The sequence below is a fragment of the Ceratotherium simum genome, chromosome 14, assembly GCF_057802395.1.
Source record: "Ceratotherium simum simum isolate JZ-2026a chromosome 14, ASM5780239v1, whole genome shotgun sequence".
In the NCBI taxonomy this organism is placed as follows: Eukaryota; Metazoa; Chordata; class Mammalia; order Perissodactyla; family Rhinocerotidae; genus Ceratotherium; species Ceratotherium simum.
Genome location: NC_141913.1, coordinates 22,910,963 through 22,913,344, shown reverse-complemented (window position 1 = coordinate 22,913,344; position 2,382 = coordinate 22,910,963). Strand labels below are relative to the sequence as shown.

Below are 2,382 nucleotides of genomic sequence, written 5' to 3'. Positions count from 1 at the left end.
TTTTAGGAACCAAAGACTCTGAAGGAAACTTTGACCTTCTCCCTAACTGCCTAAAAGGTAGGGGGCAGCCCAGTGGTGTAGTGGTTAGGTTCGTACACTCTGCTTCAGTGGCCTGAGGTTCACAGTTTCAGATCCTGGGCACAGACCTAACACACTGCTTATCAAGCCATGCTGTGGTAGGTGTCCCACATATAAAAAATAGAGGAAGATGGGCACAGATGTTAGCTCAGGGCTAATCTTCCTCACCAAAAAACAAAAAAGAATTTAAGGTAGAAGACCTGTCTCTGGGACAGGCCATCACCATTGATAACTCTGGGTATTGGTAGACTGGGATGGTCCTTGCTAAGCCCATTTTTATCAAAGTTCTGTCTTTCAGGTCCCATTGTCTATAAATGGCCCAGCAAACACATGTTTATCAAACATTTGCTTTTCCATCTCCATGTAAATTGCCTTCCTCCCCTTCAAAGTCCCAAACCACTACTCCCAACATCCTCCTTTGTCTTTAGCTGAAGATGGTATTTAAGGTGGTGGTTTCAGCCATTTTGGCAAATTACTCAGTTTTCCTGAGTTTCTCTCATGTATACGTGTTATTAAACTTTATCTTCTACTGTTATTCTGTCTCACGGCAATTTAATTCTTAGACCAGCCAGAAGGACCTAGAGGGTAGAGAAATAGTTCTTCCTCCCTACACTTTCTTGATTTGGACCTCAGCATTCTCAGTTCCCAACTCTTCTTTTTCTCTACTCACATCCAGGAAAACCTTGATGGAAGTATGCACATTTCTTGTTGTACTTTATTGAAAGTACACAGGAAAAATCAACATAATCTGATATATCAGTCTGGATCCAATCAGGAGAGAGAAATCACACGGTAACTTGAACAGAAAAGTTTAATATACAAATTTTTACCTCTCATAGGGGATTGGCATAAGAAGTCAAGAATGTAGGGTTGAGTACTTACTTTAGCAGCACATATACTAAATTTGGAACCATACAGAGAAGATTAGCATGGCCCCTGCACAAGGATGGCATGTAAATTTGTGAAGCATTCCATACTAAAGAAGAAGAAGAAGAAGAAGAAGAATATAGGATTGAGAGACAGTCCTCAAAGAAGGGGCCCACCACCACCACCACTAGGGCTGAGACCCAGACCTTGTTGGAGAGGGCCCAGCTGTGGTTCACTGGATGACAGAGAAGTCTCTGTGGTGCCATGCTGTTGGAACTTGGAAATCTATCCTCTAGAGTGCCAGGGAAAGCTGTTCACAGAGAAGTATAACATAAAGGCATTCTGCTACAAAACTGTTCAGGGGGCCCTTGGAGGAAGATGCTGTCTGCTAGGTGCTGCTGGCCACATGCTCTGCAGAAGCTGGGAAGCACGCACACCAGAACTGGGAAGCAAAACACTTTTCCTGCTGCAGTTTCTCTCTAGTGCTCTTGTCAACACAAAATAACCAATAACTGTTCTCTAGCAAAGGGGAGGAAGACTATCCTCTACCCACTCTGGGTCCTTTCTGGCTGGGATACAAATTAAATTGACATGAGACTGAATAGCAGGAGAAAATCAAACAAAGCTTTATAACATGTATACATGGGAGAGACCCAGGAAGGACTGGGTAACTCGACAAAATGGTGGAGGTTCTCTTAATTACCCTCTTCAGCTAAAGACAAAGGAGGATGTTGGGGGTGGGGGGAGTCAGTTATGGGAGATTACCAGAAAAGCACAGTAAATAAGAGTAAGGGTGGGCCGGCCCCGTGGCGCAGGTGGTTAAGTGTGCGTGCTCCGCTGCGGTGGCCCGGGGTTCGCCGGTTCGGATCCCGGGCACGCACCGACGCACTGCTTGGCAAGCCATGCTGTGGTGGCGTCCCATATAAAGTAGAGGAAGATGGGCACGGATGTTAGCCCAGAGCCAGTCTTCCTCAGCAAAAAGAGAGGAGGATTGGCAGATGTTAGCAGAGGGCTGATCGCCTCACAAAAAAAAAAAAAAAAAAAGAGTAAGGTTATCATGCAGCCTGGACTTCCACATTGGCATTGGTAAGTTTCTAGAGATGAGGTCATCCCTTCTTCTTCCCAGTACAGAGAGGGAGATGTCTTTACAAATGGAGATTTCCGTTACAAATGTAAATGTTTGGTAAATGGAACTTTGATAAGAATGGACTTAGCAAGGACCCTGCCAGTCTATCAATACCCAGAGTTATATATGGTGATGGCCTGGCCTGGGGACAGGTCTGTTATCTTAAATTCTTTTAGGCAGCTGGGGGGGGGAGACCAAAGTATCTTTCAGAAAATAATCAAGATAAAGAGACATATTTTGAGGTGGCCAATTCTGATCCCCCACAATAGATAAGAGAAATAAGGTGAGTTTACTTGAGGTAGAGTGAGGAT

The 2,382-nt window shown here is 44.6% G+C and overlaps 1 non-coding gene across 1 annotated transcript; it reads left to right on the top strand.

Moving 5' to 3' along the window:
- The first annotated feature begins 952 nt into the window (after positions 1-952).
- On the top strand, positions 953-1,059 carry LOC147915276 (U6 spliceosomal RNA). Its single transcript, XR_015554348.1, has one exon. It is a non-coding gene; the product is annotated as a U6 spliceosomal RNA (small nuclear RNA).
- Positions 1,060-2,382: the final 1,323 nt, after the last annotated feature.